The sequence below is a fragment of the Talpa occidentalis genome, unplaced genomic scaffold (assembly GCF_014898055.3).
Source record: "Talpa occidentalis isolate TD23 unplaced genomic scaffold, MPIMG_talOcc4v2.1 talOcc4.2, whole genome shotgun sequence".
In the NCBI taxonomy this organism is placed as follows: domain Eukaryota; kingdom Metazoa; phylum Chordata; class Mammalia; order Eulipotyphla; family Talpidae; genus Talpa; species Talpa occidentalis.
The window spans coordinates 105,453,726-105,471,445 of record NW_023602073.1 but is presented as its reverse complement, the minus strand read 5'-3'; the positions used below and the strand labels follow the sequence as shown (position 1 = coordinate 105,471,445).

At 33.9% G+C, this 17,720-nt stretch overlaps 1 long non-coding RNA gene across 1 annotated transcript in view; it reads right to left on the bottom strand.

The window, feature by feature from the left end:
• The window catches only part of LOC129146494 (uncharacterized), a 133,425-nt gene that overhangs the window by 77,373 nt on the left and 38,332 nt on the right, over nucleotides 1-17,720 (bottom strand). The window contains exon 2 of the long non-coding RNA XR_008553303.1: nucleotides 4,702-4,821. This is a non-coding gene — a long non-coding RNA (uncharacterized LOC129146494). The remainder of the gene's footprint in view (nucleotides 1-4,701; nucleotides 4,822-17,720) is intronic.

The following is a 17,720-nucleotide window of genomic DNA, read 5'->3' as shown; positions in this document are numbered from 1 at the left end:
AAACTAGATATCCACATGCAAAATAATGAAATTGGACCTACACCAATCACAAATATTAATTCAAAATGTAAGATTAAAAACTTAAGTATAAGGCCTGAAGCCATAAATCTCTAGAAGAGAATATAGAGTTAAAGCTCCTTGACTTTGGTCTCAGCAATGATAAAGTTTCAAAATTTCCCATGCTCTGTCATGCTAGTGATCTATATAGTAATACATATTGGTAATGTACCAAGTGATTCTAAAAGCATCAAGGTCTGGGGAAAAGAGTGGAGGAGGGAATTCCCCTTGAGTGAAATAAACAGCTCTATCTCTCAATTAGTCTTTCTCTTCATGTATAAAATCTGAGTGATATGTAAGAACAGATTTTGTGTTAATTCAGTTTACAGTAAGTAGTCCTGAATATGTTGTAAGATCTTCAAATGCAAGAGGACCTTAACCTTGTTCTGAGGTTTCTGAGAATTATTTCTACAGAAAATTACTTAGTTTCTTTTTCCTTTTTTTTTTTTTTTTTTACATAATTGACCTACAGATTTTGTCAGACATAAACTCACATTACTCTACCTTGGAGAGGACATACAGGATGGCCAAAAGCACAGTGGAACAAAGAGTTGCAACATTCTTGTGCCAGCATTTTTTATAATCCTCACTCTCAGATGTGTCAGCTAGTAGATAAATGACTGAGGTTAAAATAACCAGCTTGATTTTTTTGCCATTGCAATAAAATTTAATTGATTATTTAATAAGATCGTACCATGAAATCATAATACTCTCTTGTTTAACCTTATAATTGATCAGATTTCAGATGAATTTCTAATTAGCTATTATTATAACTATTGTTACAAAAAGAAATCTCTGAATCTTTAATGAGGAATATTTTTACCAATTACACTGCTGTAATATATGTATATATGCTTTATATCAAATTTTTATAAATATCTTTGGTTCTATTAGTATAAAAGTGTACTATAGTATAACAAATGTTTTGATATAATATAATATAATATAATATAATATAATATAATATAATATAATATAATATAATATAATATAATATAATATAATATAGATTAAGCTAATATATTAATATTGTAACACATTTAGTTAATATAGTTCACTTATTTTCAGGATAAATTCTTTAGAATGTAACTAAAAATATCTGCAATTATTTAATTAATGTGATGTTTTCTTCTATATCAGAATATACATGTATTTTGGTTTGCTATAAATGCTTAGCCTCTCAGTTATTTTATAATCTTTCAAATTTTAGATAATATTGTATTTAAAGCACAACAGTATCATTTAAAATTTATTTAAAATAGGGACCATTTATTCAAGTCTAATGAAAGTCATTTTTTGAAAGATAAAATTCAAAACATATAATCAGCAAAAATTTAGAAATAAAATTTTCAGAATTAGGTAGTTTCACAGAATTCATTTTTCTAACTCTTAAGTAGTTCAAAAGTTTGAAGTTGTGTATGTAAGAACAGATGTTATATTGAATTATGTGTTGTTCTGCCTGTATGAAACAAGACTTATAAGGACATACAATTTGGATTTTCATTTTCTAGATGATTAGGTTTGTCATGCGCCATAAGACAAAGTTACTAGATTGTTAGGTTCAGTCATATGGAGGGAAAACAGTTTCAAAAATTAAAATAGAAGTACTAATTTGTACAGAAAAGATTATTTTTATTGGGGATTATAATAACATAAGAAACAGAAATTTTATAATGCCACAATGGTTGTTTTCCAAAGTTTAGGAAGTTCAAAAAACATACATTAGGACCTTCTATGTTTATCCAATATCTGAAAATCATCCTCAGAGTCCTAAATTATTAACTGTATTCTTTCTATATTCTTTTTAAAATAAGAATATTTGAGAGGATTTAAATTTTCTATGTGTTTCTTGGTAGACTTGTTAATGTTAGTCATTTTAAAGTTTTAGTAATAAAGTGCTAGAGGAGTCGTCTATCAGATCAGAGACCCAAACATTTTTTAGCACATTGGTAGTTTTTATATCATCCCTTGTATGAATATTTACATACTCGGCTATGTAATAAATCATTTTTTTTTTTTACTGTTTTTCCCCTGAAGAAGTAGGAGCTAATCATTTTTCAGCACAATACTAGTAATACCTGATGCTCACAGGTGTTAACTGTTCAATGGAGTGATTGTGAATTGGTTTCTCCTCCCATTCTACCCTTGCTTCTCTACTCTTACCACTTTGCAGAAGGGTAGTTTCCAGATTCCAAAGTTTTATCTTTTACAGAGCCATCAGACACATCTCCTCAGGATGACACTTTTGGTACATATTTATTCCATTCTTTTATCTGCTGCTTGTGTTCATCTGAACTCTGACCCTAAAACTATCTCTTCAATTTTCTGTTTCTTTGCACTTCACACTGTAGACAATTGGATCAACTTACCAATGCCATTTTTTCTGTCCATAATCTTTCCTTTCTTACAAAGTTCTTCATACTCTCTGAATCTTTTTAAAGTCTGCACATTTATTAATATCCAGGTCTATCTTTTTCAACTTACAGGAAGAATTAATAGAATATAGCAGAAGTATAATACTTCACATCTATCTTATAGACCAGGGGGTTAACAAAGGTCTTATGGAATGAAGCATGATTTAGAAGCTACTTGTTAAAAAAAAAAAAAAAAAAAAAAAAAAGGTGGTCGAATGCTGAGCAAAGTAGATGCCTGATTTGCCTGAGAAGATGTACAAGAAGAATCAGGGAAATCGTATGTTCTATAGTAAACATATTATGTCATGGCAGAAGACCCAGTAGAGAATATGTTCTGTGAGAACACACCACTCAAAAAGGCCATGGAAATGAGCCAGTAAGGCAAGCAGTGCACACAGCCACTGCAAGGGGCCACAGAGCTGAGTTCCTTTATATCCATGGGTGTAACACAGTCCTGAAATAATAGAGACCATATGGGAGAAACTAACTACCAAAGCCAAAAGGTCAGAATGATCAGAGTGAATGGCAAATTCAGAGGAAAACTCTAAGGGAACTGAGTATAAAGGAATTTTCATTTATAGTTAACATATTGTTGTCCCTGAGAGCTAAACAGACAGACAGAGAACAAGGTTGTTACTTAAGAGCTATAACCAAGAAACAAAAGAGAAGGATTCTGAGTGCAGTCACCCCAATAAAATATAATCCTTTGATCACTTCCCAAATTTGAAACCATGTTTAGATCTGAAACATGTTTATTGAGATGGTACCAAGGATAAAAAGACCCTGTAGCACCAGAGTAACCACACAAAGTACTGATTCCTCCAATCCTTCTCCAAAGATATCTATGATTATTGGGTAAATTTATTCTCTAAGGAGAGATAAATACCCAGACATATTGAGTAGACACTGCATCAAGATCCAAATTACCATCATGACTTGTTTGTTAGTGTGAGCACTTATAGGGACCAAATAATAAATAGATTTCTGGATACAACCCAGCTCACAGTAGGCCCATCTGTCCCATGGACTCATTTCATGATCATTTCTGAGTCCCTGAGGTTTTAATTGGAATTGACACACTTGATACACCTGCCAATTGGAGCAGCCACCACATTGTTTCCTTGACCTTTGGGAATAAGCTTTACAATTGGAAAGACCAAGTGGAAACCGCTGAGAAAAATAAAAACCAGTATCACATGCTGGGAGGTGGGAGGGTTATAGAAGAAATTGCTGCTTTACAGACTTAAACTATGTAGGATCAGTGGCTACTATTATGTGGCTGTTTAACTTGGTATTCTGTCCCTTGCAGAAATAGAATGGATCCTGGGAAATCATTACAGATTACAAAAAATTCAGTTGAATAGGAGTGTTGATTGTATCCGTTCTGCCAGTGGTAGTTTCATGGCTAGAGATTATTACTAATGAAGTGGAATACACAGATACACAGACCATGGTGATTGGTTTGCTGGATACATTATTTCCTATTCCATTTACAAAAGAAAACCAGAAATACTTTTTATTCGTATAGAGTAGAAAATAATAGATATTTGTTGCTTTGCCTGGGGACTATGCTAAATATTGTTCCTTCTATTATGATATAGTCTGAAGATATTTTTGTATAAACTAGATAGCTCATGCAACATTACCCAGGACTGTTATATTGATGACATCATGTGATATATCACACATGAAGTGACTAGTACACCAGGGCCCTTGGTGAGACACCTAACATGTGGTAGACACATGTTAAAATTAAAAAAAAAATATGGGAAACATGCCAGTTCAATGAAATTTTAAGGGTCCAGTATTCAAGAGCATGCCAAGGGAAAAACAAATCAATAATGCAGTATCCACTATCACAAAAAAGAAAGTGCTTCAAAATTGTCATAAGCATATGAACAGAGTGGTCATATGGGCAGAGGCAAAGGGTATACATAGAATAGCATGGACTTTAACTTACCAAAGACAACAAATTTTTAGCAGTAGTGTGAGACCCTGATATAAAACTCATCATTGAAAAGACCAACCTGTAACTTGCTGGCAAATTGTCTATATTGTGCCTCTTCCTGTAATTTGCTGGCAAATTGTAGGGATAGAGAAGTATAGGTTTAAGTACCTAAATATAGGTTTGTATACCTGCCCTTAGAACCTCAGACAACACCATCTTCTGAGTGCTTATAGAATAGCTAATTCACAGACACAGACATAGAACATGACTAAGGATACTCACCTCAAAGTTAAGGACGTGAGGGAGTGAGACATGTCATACCACTGTATCATCAAGAAGTTGGCAACTACAAGAATCCCAGGATGGCTTGAGTAGCTGAAGTGAGAGCTTGAAGGCAGTACTCTGAGAAAAAAAAAAAAAAAGTTGCATCATTTAAGATACTGTATATTCATTAAATCAGGGATCTTTGCATGGTGCCGTGTCCTCAGTAATAATAATATACTGGGTCCAGGAATGAAGGGCTGGAAGCATAGATAGCTTCCTTACCATCAGTCCCCATGAACCCTTGGGAGGAAATCTGTGGTGGAATGCCAATATTCACCACTCTGCACTCTGCAAGGTTGAAGTTTTGTGTCCAAAGGGACAAGCTTTCTCAAGGGCACATAGCAAGGATGACATTTACACATTGGGTGCAGAGAAGAATCTATGTGGAGCCCTGTCGATCCATTGAGGTACTTGCTGGTACCCACTGGCCCATTACACCTGTACATAGACAAGCGCAGCATCTCCAGCCTGAGATGGTATGATTTTCCTCAAACTCCCCAGGAATGTTGGTTTGGACCACATCACCAGGTGACAACTGAGGGTGAACAAAATTTCGGATGCATAGTGTAGGAGAAAGAGTTGGTACCCAGTGCCAACTACATTACTCTGATCTGTAGCTCTACCCATTAGTCCACCTACTTTAAGTTTTCACTCAGTAAAGAGGTCATGGGAAAAACAGAGGAGCTATTCCTCAAACCCACGTGGAAAAGGAGACTTTGAAGTTTATGTTATAGAAAGTGGTATCTATAAAGATGTGCCGAAAATGCCTACTAATTTGAGGAACATAGTTGATTGATAACACCAATTCCCTCCTCTAATTTACAATTTTCCTTATAATCTGATCATGCTTCTTCTGGCTTGCTCCCAGCCAACAACAGAGGTGTGCAGAAGTACCAGTTCTGGCATTATATATAGAACTAATCTCCTAGCAATTTGGGTATACTTAATTCTTAGGAATTGGATCAAATTTTGGAAAATTTCTATCATTTTTTTTTTCACACACAGACTGTAAGAATCCTCTATCCTCTAGGACTGCCACAGTTTTGTGGCTTGAAAATGCTTTCAAATTCTATATTTAACCATCATAAAAGAAAACTTTTGAAAATAGAGCATATTTACAATTTTTGTGATATAGCATTGAATATATTCCTGACAGGTAAGGTGATATATTTTAATTGGACTTCAATAAAAGCTAAATCCCTCATTTGCAATTTTATGCATCTGAAGATTTTTTTCACAGATTAGCCTCTGGTTCCATATATAGCAAATCCTGTTACTTTTCCATGACCACATACTGTTGGTGCCAAATAACAAAAAATATGTAAATATAGAACAGCCTCTGGTCCTCAGACTTTGGGTCACATGTGGCAGATTGGCACATAGTGAATAGATGTACTTCTAGAATACATTCCAACATAAAAAGGGTTAGCAACAAGTTTAGCTGAATATGGAAGTGACAAATTTCAAAAAAAACAAATTGCATCCTCAACTCACAGTCCCTTCAGTCAGACCCTAATCATTCTCTAGACTTTTCAATACAAGCCAGCAAAAAAGGAAGAGTGACAAAGAAGTTTCTGTGGAAAGCATGATCAGTCACAACTAATTTGGTTTAAAATAACTCAAGTAAATTTTACAAAAAGAAAAAATATAAAAATGAAATCCTGTGAGCATAATGCTGCTAGAAACAACACCAAATTTCTTAGAAAGAGTCTGGGAAAATACATGACCCTGAGGTTTACAACTCATTAAATTCATGTACTTTTATCTTTTGCTCCAACAAATCACAATTTTTTACTTTTGCATTGTCTATTTCAGTTAAATTCACTTCAAATTCAAGATAGAACCTTCATGCCAATCCTAGATTCTGTTGCTTTATTGTTCTTCTAGGTTGTCACACAATTATATCAAACCTCTTTCAATCACTTTATAATTTTTTTCCTTATTCAAACTTTTTGTAAAACAATATTGAAGGCCATTCTTTTATCTAGGCTATAACAAAATTACCACAGTTTCTGATCTTCCATATCAGTGCTAGAGTCATCTAGCATAAAGGCAGAGCAACCCATCTCTCTCCCACATAGGCCAAAGGAGAACAAAGTTCAGAACACTCTTCTGGGAATACAAAAGCCTTCTCAAGTTGTCTCCACCACCTTTCCAGCTACTTGGCTATGTGAGGCATAGTACAATCTTTAAAACATCTTCGCTCTATGTTCATTCATTTATTATTCTACATAGAATATGCTTTGACTCTTTTTTCATTTAACAAACTTCCAGGAACCTAACAGGAGTTAAGGCCTACATTATCATCTGCCTTTTGCAAACCTTCATCTCTTACAAGTAACAGAGCTATTTCTTAACTCCATGAATGGGTATTTACATGGGCTATCTTTGCATAGGATTTACTTTACCTTTTCCTAGGACATGGGCTATAAATTTGAAGTTTATTCCTTGTCTCTTATTATTTTAAAGAAACCAGGAAATATTTCTTAACTAGCTGTTTCTTTAAATGCAATTTAATTGTTTCTAATATTTGAATCATCTAGGCAATCAGATCCTAAGTGTGTGTGTGTGTGTGTGTGTGTGTGTGTGTGTGTGTGTGTGTAAAAGAATTCCAACCAAGCACATCTTTGCTTTGGATTTAGAGTTTTTTCTGTTTTTCTGATTTATCATAAAACAAAGAAATACTTAATGATAACAGAAGAAGAATTATCATGAGTAGACACTCCAAAGGATGAATAATGTACACTAAATGGCCTTTGATATTAATTACCTTTTATATCTATGTTTTGTAAGGTAACAGATGACTAGTATTCAATTTACTATTGTATGGCAAATGTTTGAAATGACTCTATCACCTTTGATGAGAGAAAAATAAATTCAGAGTCATTAACAAAAAGGAACTACATTTTATTTAACATTGCATCCCCTGTAGCTATTATATAAAAGTTTTCAATCATGACATTTTAGTGATATCAATATAATAACAAATATCTTAAGAGATGACAAGCATTATCTTAATAAAAAATGGAAATAGGCAGAGGAACTTAATGAGGGATGACAATGAGCACAGTGGGGAAAAATGGTAATAACACATTTGAGAGGTAAAGTGGAGATTACAATAACTTGGTCTCCTGGTTGCCAGGTTTTCAAACTAAAAACCCACATACATGCTCTCCTATACACACACCCCCTATTGGTTCTGTTTCTCTTGAAAATGCTGATTAATACAGTGACATCACACGGTTCCAAATGCTAAGTATTCTGTAAATTTCTCCAACTCTTTCTCTTTGCATATAACTATTGAATAGATAGATACCTAAAATACTAAGACGAGTGTAAATAACTTAGGCATGCACTACGACAAATTGGAAGTAATGTGGTATACATGTTTGTACTCATTTTATATAGAAAACCCTGCCCATTCTGTTTTTCTTTTGGTATGTCCTAACCTTTATTTTAAACACACCTACTTCACAATCCTTTATTTGGTGTCTCTTGCAATGTGTGATTCTAAGTCATTGTTTGTGTTTTTATGTGACACAGCATTTGTAACCACACAATGTCACCTTTCTCTTCAGTAGGAGTTAAATCTGTGATTTATGTCCACCAGCATTTTTCTCAATTTCAGAGAACCTCATATATAACAAATCAGGAAAAATGTAATCTTTTCCTCATTAATAACTATTAAAAAATAGTTGAAAGGTAACATTTTTGTTTTCTTGTGTGACATCTTGATCATTTTGCTTTTAACCAGAAAGTAAGTAGGGCATTATTCTTTTTAGTTGTTGACTTAATGCCATATACTGCATATAAAATCTATATTTGCATGTGTACATACACACACCCTCAAAGTCATGGATGCTGTTGAATGTCAGATTATAAAACCTACTTCAGTTAACTGTTGTAAATATGGATAGATAGCTGTGAGAAACAATGCTGATAGGCTTATGCAACTGCTATAACCAGTCCCTCATTCCTTATCTCTCTTCTACCACAAAGGCTATAAAAAGCTAGAAAATTGCTGTCTTAGTTTCTCTTGTAGCTCACAATGCCAATGTGACACTTGTCTCCATGATATGTAAAGAAAGTTTATGATCCAATAGTAATTAGGCAAACAATCCAGTAAAATGGGAGAAAATATTTGAACATTGTATGAAAGATAATATATGGTGGCCAATAAGTACGTTCAAAGATGCTAAACAACACTAATCATCTAAGAAATGCGTACTAAAACCAGAACAAAATATTACTACAGACCTACTAATACTGACACTATCATGCATTGGTAAGGTTGTAAGGTAGCTGGAATTTCATTCATTATTGGTGGGACTGTTGTACAAATGCACTGTACAACTTTGGTTGGCAGGTTCTTATAATATAACACATATGCTTATCATTATGAGCCAGCGACTTCACTCATGGGTATTTTCCAAAGAGAAATAAAGGCATATGTTCATTAAAAGACTTGTGTATCAATGTTTAAAGTATTTGTTATTTTTAACAGCCCCAAACTGGAAACAATTCAAATGATCATCTACAAGTAAACAGACAAGTAAATATTGGTAGAGGCAGACAGTTGAAATTAAAGTGAATAGGAATGACATACTAATAAATATGATGTGGATGAATTGAAAATTGCATAGAACAAAAGAAGCCAGATACAAAAGAATACCAATTATATGATTTCATTTATATGCGTTTCCAAAGTCCTTTGAAATAATCTATAGCGATAGGCAGTCAAGCAGTGGTAACCAAGGATAAGAGCCTGGAACGGAATTGACTGCAAAAAGTCAGAGAATCTTCTGGAGTGATGGAAATATTCTATATCTTAATTGCACTGTTGGTTACAAAATTGTATTCATTGAGTGATGGAAATATTCTATATCTTAATTGCACTGTTGGTTACAAAATTGTATTCATTGTCAAAATGGATAAAACTACAAATTTGAAATAAGCAAAAATCCATTGGGTGCCATCATATGTACTGAAATGATTCATTTTATCATAAACTAAATAATAGTTTGAAAATAATAATGACAAAACATTACTAGATTCTCTGTGTATTTTTCATTTATGCGTCATTAATAAAGTATTATTTTTCAAGTTGTTCCCCTTTAATTGTAGTTATCAGCATATTTAGATTTTGGTCTCTCTAATTAATCATCTGTACCCCCTATGGCTAAATAGTGCCATGAAATGGGCCCAAGGTGTATATGTATGTATGTGCTCATATATTTTGATTTTTACTATTCCCAGTGTCAGAATTCAGCTAAAGGTTTTGAAGATGAATAGAAATTAGTTTAACTATAGGTTTCTCATATTTTAAATTGTGTGAAATAAGACCATTAAAATCCAATATGAACTTCAAGGATATTCATTCCCCCGGAAGCTTTTTAGTGGACTTCAGGAGGTGAATACAAATGCACTTGTAATGTGATAATAATTGTGATAGAGAAAGTATGCACACTTCCACAGCTGATAGAAGAGTAAAATGTTTTACACTGATGCAACTACAGTAATTGGTTTGTTCTGCTCTGAGTTCAATTTAAAATGGCAATTATTTTTTGACTATGATTTAAATCTTTCAAGATATATTACAGTAAAAAAGAAATAAGCTTTAGTATTGAAATGTAGATTCACACAACTAGTTATGGAGGAGAAAATTAGTGTTCATGAGATAACATTTAAACTTTATTTTGTGACTTCAATTAAGAATGAATTTGAATTTTTAGAATGCATTATAAGGACATACAGACATATAGTATATGTGGCTAACCATTTAAAAATGAATTTTAAATTTATAGCTAAAACCTAATTAAAGATACCAAATGAGGGCTCATTCAAAATGACCAGTTGTACCACCCTCTGAATATAAAAATATCCATCTAAGGCTTTTCCATGTGTTATCACTTTTATGTTTTCACAATTATATAATGTATTGCAGGTGAGACTATCTAGGTCAAATTATCTCATTCACTAATTATAACATTTAGAACTATACAGGATAAGCAATAATGTCTTATTCCTTTGTATCAAGGATATTCACCTGAATATAATTGGTATAAAATGAATATTTAGATATACAACATTTATGATTTTATGAAGTGTTGGAACCTTTTAAAAATAACTCACTATGCAGTTCAAAGCAGCAAAATTAGCATTCTCATCAAAATTCAGACTCTTAGAAAATAATAAATTATGGTGAGACTCATGGCAACAACACAGCAGAGTTACATCATTCATTTGTTATGTCACTAATGCTGCATAGAGATGTTCAAACCAGGAATATATCATTTCATAATTCAAAAACATTTGAGAATATTTTATGCATAAACTTTTTATATATAAAAATAGTAGAACAGTCCACAAAAATTTCTTAAATTTATTTTGCTAAAAATACATTATTGTTGGGCCTCCCTGGTGGTGCAGGCGGTTGAGGGCAGCGCTGTGAAGCTGTCCGCAGCCTCTGCAGTGCCGGTTCGATCCCCGCCGGCCTCGTAGCAACCCACATGGCGAGCAGACCTCTCCTGTTTCGTCCCCTGCTCCCCTCAGCAGTATATTTCTGCAGTCTGCCTGTTCTGTTCCCCGCTCTGTCTCTGGTGAATCCTCTCACCCTCCTGAGCATCTGGCCTGTACCCCAGTTCTTTCATAAATAAAATAAATCTTTAAAAAAAGATACATTATTGATATTACATTTAATTATGTCTTGTTTCTTGGGATTCACTAGAGTTTTTAATTGTTTTTTTTTAAGATTTATTTATTTTTGCCTACAAGAGCTGGGGTACAGGCCAGAGATGTGGGGGAGGAGAGGATTCACCAGAGACAGAGTGGGGAGCAGAATAGGCAGACTGAGTGAAATGCAATGCTGAGGGGAGCAGCGGGTGAGACAGGAGAGGTCTGCTGTTCCATGTGGGTTGCTCCCTGGCCGGCCCGGCTGGGGATTGAACTCATGCTGCAGAGGCTTCAGATTGCTTCATAGTGCAATGCTTAAACCCCTGTGCCACCAGGGAGGCCCTAGTTTTTAATGTGTATCATTTTTGTTTTAGTAACATGTCCATATTCCACTAAGTTTCCCATTACAAAGGACAAATTAAACTGATCTATGACTGACATATTACTAATAGTATTATTTTATATTTACTATATAGAAAAGTACTGATGAGTATATCTCAGCTATTCTTCAAATTTACAGTTTTATTTTGATTTCATTGTAATTGGTCCCACCCTTTAAGAATGAATTCATCTACCATAATTACTAATGCCTTGTTAGCAAAGGGAATAAAATGATAGCGGATTTTCAGGAACAATTGGCAAAGAAACCGGCTTATTAATATTGTAAATGATCATATTGCAAAGGAACATCCTAAAAAATAGTTTTTTGTGTGTACTTGTTTTTTTACCAGTAAAGAGTTTAATTAGGAACAAAAGCAGCATAGTTCAGGGGGGAGGCATTTTAATACTAATAAATTCTATTTAATTACTGAGTTTTTTTAGGTACTGTGCTCTATTTTATAATTATTATCTACCTCCTAACAATAATGTATTAGTGGATTATTATTATCCACAGTTTATAGATGAAATAATTGAGTAAGAAATACTTAAGTTTGTCCTAAGCTGAGGCTGAAGTTTGTAGTGTGGTTTTTCATGTTATTTAACCCCCTGACTTCTGTCATCAAATACATCTTCTGAATTTGTGAGACTGTCAATATAACTCAATTGTTAATTCTCATTTGTTACTGATAATTATATCTGAACTAATCGAGGTATTTATTAACAAACTCTCTTGACACTGATCATATGTAAAATTTAGAGCAGTTCCTTACTTATATACAATTATGAATTTTGTTCAAATCTTCATAGTGATATTCAGCTGTTTTTTGTTTGTTTAAACATTGATCAAAATAAATAGGACATTATTTCATTTTTCCTTCCATATCAAAGTAACTGGTAGAAAAGAAAAGCTCATTGAAATAATTCTTAGGAGAATCACATATAAACATCACATAATTTTCTTTATAGGAATAGTATATAAACTAAATTTAAGCGCCTGTTCTTAAATAATGAGATGCTCAGCATTTTAAAGAAATAATGATTTAATATATGGCAGGAATATGCAATATAAAAAGAACTCATATCTATATATCTCTATATATCATATATATACATATATATATATAAGATTTATATATGTGTTTTACACCATTGTTCATTTTTGTACAATGTGTGCTCGTATGCTTTCTCTTCTCAGGTGTGTTCCCTGTAAAAGTCCCACCACCAATTTACCCATCAACCCATTACCATAGTCCTTTGCGCTCTTCCCTCTCCTGTTTTGAGCCCTTTCTCGCCCTGCCATGCAGAATGTCTCTGATTTATAATTGCCTGCTAATTTTTTTTAATTTATCATTATTGTTATATTTTTTCCTGATCCCTTATTTGATTCCCCTGTATTCTTCCTATAAGCGAAACCATCAATATTTTTCTTTTTCCTTCTGTCTTATTTCACTGAGCATAATTGCTTCAGCTCCATCCATGTTGTTGCAAACAGCATGAGAGGAAGGGACTTAAACTTTGGCTAACATTTCACTGAAAATTGAATTAGCTATTTTTCACAAGATCATCAACTACTACATAGCTGTGCACAAATTCAAATCTAAGCTAACAACAACAGAGCATGCATATTGTGGATAATTGACAACAAGAATGATAAGATAAAGGAAAACATTATGTAAACAATACTATACATATTGTTAGACAAAAAATTGTCATTAAAGAAAGCTTAGAAAGGCATAGAAATATAATCAATGGTCATTAAGAGCTAAGAGTCAGAATCTCAACTCCTAGCTTATCTCTGCTTCTCTGAAATGTAAGAAAAAAAAAACAATGAAAAATACACTAGTGCCTATAAAAAATAAAGGCCATAGCAAGCTGGATAACCTGATAGGAAGAATTTAATAACCTATGAAAATGAAGAATATTTTCAGTTGCATTTCAAAAAGAGGCAGAGAGCACTGTAGTTTTATAGGTGTCAATATTTTAATCTGATGTGATAAAGATTGGAAAAGTAGATGACAAGAAATTGAAAGAAATAGCAAAGTAAAAACATTCATTTATTTAGTATGTAATAATTAAGCAATAAATGTTTCAGGCACTGTTGTAGATTCTGAGGACAATGATACACAAAAGCAGCGTTCTTTTCACTTAACCTCAGCCTTGAAACTTGTATGTGAATCATAGAACATCCTGAAGAAATGGACCACTCTGTATCACAGCCACTAAAATCTAAATTCTTTCTGTTCTCACTATTAGTTTCACATTGACCTCAGCAGTTCTAGAGAAAGGGAAGATTGTGTTCTTTTAGGGCGTGGACACCCTAATTGTCCTTGCAAGATCATTCTGCATAATCTCAGAAGTTTTCAGAAGTTTTGATATTTATAAGTGTAGAAAGAGAATGAGAAGACATTAATCCCTAGAATAACCTTGGGCTATGGAATATTCTGCAAAATTAAGTTGAGAACAGCTTGTTCTAACTCATTAGGGTCAAAATGCATGAAGACATTTTATTTGGTAGAAAAGAAAAAGTCAATGGCCTCCCTGGTGGCGCAAGAGGTTAAGTATCGCACTAAGAAGCTTAGTCTGCAGTCTCTGTAGCACGAGTTCCAGGGAGCTGTAGCATGGCCAGGGAGCTACCCACATGGCACAGCAGACCTCTCCTGTAATGCCCACTGCTCCCCTCAGCAGTGGATTTCAGTGGATCTGCCTGCTCTGCTCCCCACTCTGTCTCTAGTGAATCCTCTCATCCCCCACACCTCTGGCCTATACCCCAGCTCTTGTATGCATAAATTTTTTTTTTAAAGAAAAAAGGAAAAGTCACACACTTAGGGATATCAAAACAAAAAAGGGAAAGAAAAAAAGAAAGAAAGAAGTAGAAGGAGGGTATGCAAAAAAACAAAGAAACTAGCTTTCTCATTAATGGGGGGGGGTAGGCAGAACAGCATTTCCTGTCATCTCTAAAAGAGAAAACTTACACCCTGTTTCTAGGTTTACCAACTCAAATCCTAGAGAATTAAAAAAAAATATTCATCCAGCTTATTCTGGTTTTGGTCTGTGCATTTTGGTTAAGGTGAATCTAATTTTGACTAGATTTCCAGATTGTAATTTTTAAGAAAATAAAGGCTGGATATAACAAATGTTTCTATAGGTGTGATAGTCATCAACTTACTAACCCCAATTTCCAAATTCACTCCTTTTGTGCTGCTTTGTAATAGCGGAGATGGATCCTAGCGCTTCAATAGCTTCCCAATAAAAGTTGACAGTTCTCCATAGGGAATATTTCCAACAAGCCTTCAGAGTGCCTCGTGGGGAATATATATATATATATTTGTATTTTTTTTTTTTTGCTGGCCACTTCAGAGTGTGGGAAGAGGGTTAATGACTCTCCCAAAACTTTTTCTTCTTTGGGTACACTATCTAGACTCTGGGAGTATAACCGTTCCTCAAAATTGGAGTTTCTTTGTTCAAACTCCTGGTGTAAGTTTGCCTCCTGAGTGATAAAGTTAAGTTAAAAATAAGTTTGGATCCTGAGTGATAAAATAATAATGTGAATATTTATTAGCAAGCAATATGCTATTAGTTGTTTGAGATTAATGATCTTTTCAGTTGTTGGTATTTTGTCCAGCTATTTTCTTCACCTCATAAAAATCAGATAAAGCATTCATTGTTCTTTACTTCAGGGAAGGGGTGGCCAGAACAGAAATTTTAAAAGAAAAGAAAAAAATCCAGACTAGATATAGTGTTCAAAAATTCTTAATCCAAAAGGGATGGAAAATGATATGCAATATTGATTAAAGTGTCACGGAAAGATCCCCCAATTCCTTACCTCTTCCCAGAGAATTAAAAAAATATATATCTTTAGATTGAAATAAATTTACAGAGAGAAAAGGCTGAGAGGAGAAATTCGAACTAAAAGCAGCAACTCCAAGCCTCCTCATACCACCATGTCTTTATGACCTGAGGCTGCTGGCCTGACTTGATGTTCCTGAGAAGCACCAGCCACTCCTGCCCTGGGCATGGTGGCCACCTGGGCAGCACGTGTTGTACAATCTGCAACTTCCCATGACTCCTGGCTCTGCTGTGCCAACACCTCAAGGGAAAGGCCCTCCAGCAAAACCTCCTGAGATCAGAACTAGGCTGCAGCCGAAGGGGCACGGGCAGAATGGGGCAACTGGGAGAGCACCAGCCCTGTCTCCATTGCTTTCTGTTATATAACTGCTCAGCACACTGAAGAAAGTAGCAAGAAAATGCCTTTCATACTCTGGGATGTTTGTCAGTCCCCTTTCTTACTTTTTAGGTCCATTCATACTAAAAACAAATCAGAGCAAAATGACCCCTGAGAAATTATTTTAGGATCAGTTGACTTTCCTTTTCCTCAATTCTATCAATTCACAGAAAAAATGTTGTCACAAGAACTCTGCATATTTTGTTTTTTGCTCCACCACTCCCAGCTGAGGTAGATAAGCACAGAAATAGAGATATCAAGAGAGTTAAATAGTGAGCATCTATTTTCTATGTTATATATGCATGCATATACATATACATGTATATAATTCTGTATAATTTACATATTTAGAAAGGTATTCATTTATTTGTTTCATTTTAATGTGTTATATGCTACATGTTATATGTACTATTATATGTACTGCATGTATTCAGATGTGTGTAAGCATAAAAGTTACAATGCCTTGTATTATTCATTCATTCATGTATTCCATCTCTACTATCCTCCATTCTCTTATTTTTAATAAATTAGTATATAATCCAACTGTACTCAAATTCATAAAAATAATCAAGGAAAAGAAGACAGTTGTTTCAAAGAGTTAATGGGAAAAATGTAAAGTGGAATGTTTTTACTCCTACTTCCATCAAACATAATGAATATTGTAACTCACAAATCCGAAAAGAAAGCTTTAGTGAATGATAAATATTTTCTCCCTACAATAGTAAATCTATCACAGAATGGATCATTTTAAAGCAGTATATAAAAATATATATTTTCCCAAAAATAGTGAGATTTTTATGATAACTTAAATTTTACATCAATTTCTTGTCATTGTACCTTGCTCTGATACTATGCCCATTTGATCCCCTCTTCACTTTTGACATTTCCCTGGTTAAAAGGGTTTGGCAAGTTTCAATTTCTTTGGCACCATATATAGTGTTTTAGCTAGTATCTCAGTTGTGCCATAGAGAGAAGGGTCAGTACCCACTGGCTTCATAGCATAATGTCTTTATGTACACCAGGGTGTATTTCTTTACCCGAATATTGTTTCTTTGATTGTTTTAACAGAGGCAATGTGTTTTCCTAGGGTTCATCTATCACAAAACAATTTACAGTGCCTCGCAAAACCCCCACTGCCTTGGAAAGAATGCATTTATGTTTTCTTTGGCTCAGAGTAAATGACTCAGGTAGTACCATATCCCTCAGGTCTTGTTCTTTACGTTCTTTTTGTTTGAAGAAAATACATTTAGGTCAGATACTGCAAAAGGAACTATGTTTAGATAGCTGCAGGAACTAGTAAAAAGTGCTTGGCAAGCAAACTTCCCTAGCAAAAGTTTGCTCAACTTAAAAGCCTTAAAGCTTAATATGCCTATAACCTTAAATTATTTAAAATTGCAGAAAACCCAAAATTAGTGTTAAAGAAAATGATTAAACATTTAATTAATCAATTAAGATATTGTGATGAAATCTACTTGCATCAATGATAGTTCTCATTCATGACTCAAAAGAGAAATGAAAAGCTTTGTTTTCATCCATGTGAAAAATTTAGATGGGTGTAGCATATAATTATATGCCTGATGTTCACCAATAGGTCTGCCTTTTAGGAATATATTAATATGCAGAACATCAGGGAGCACTTATTTCTTTTCTTTTTGCCAATAAAATTTTACAAGCATTTAATCAGAATAGTATAGTTGTGTAA